The 336-nt window shown below is 64.9% G+C and overlaps 1 protein-coding gene across 1 annotated transcript in view; it reads left to right on the plus strand.

The window, feature by feature from the left end:
• The window catches only part of LOC119591536 (pleckstrin homology domain-containing family G member 5-like), a gene marked incomplete at its 5' end in the record, with an annotated part of 10,063 nt that overhangs the window by 4,850 nt on the left and 4,877 nt on the right, over nt 1-336 (plus strand).

Consider the following 336-nt stretch of genomic DNA (forward strand, 5'->3'; position numbering starts at 1 on the left):
AAGGGAGAAGGAGGAAGGGGAGGGAGGGAGAGAGGAGGAGGGAGGGGGAGAGAGGAGGAGAGGAGGGGGAGAGAGGAGGAGAGGGAGAGGGAGGGAGAGAGAGGAGGAGGGAGAGGGAGGGGAGAGAGGAGGAGAGGGAGAGGGAGGGGAGAGAGGAGGAGAGGGAGAGGGAGGGGAGAGAGGAGGAGAGGGAGAGGGAGGGGAGAGAGGAGGAGAGGGAGAGGGAGGAGAAAGGAAAAGGGGGGAGAGAGGAGGAGAGGGAGAGGGAGAGGGAGGGGAGAGAGGCGGAGAGGAGAGAGGAGGAGGGAGAGAGAGAGGAGAGGAGAGAGGGGAGAG

This window comes from Penaeus monodon, chromosome 28 (genome assembly GCF_015228065.2).
Source record: "Penaeus monodon isolate SGIC_2016 chromosome 28, NSTDA_Pmon_1, whole genome shotgun sequence".
Lineage (NCBI taxonomy): Eukaryota > Metazoa > Arthropoda > Malacostraca > Decapoda > Penaeidae > Penaeus > Penaeus monodon.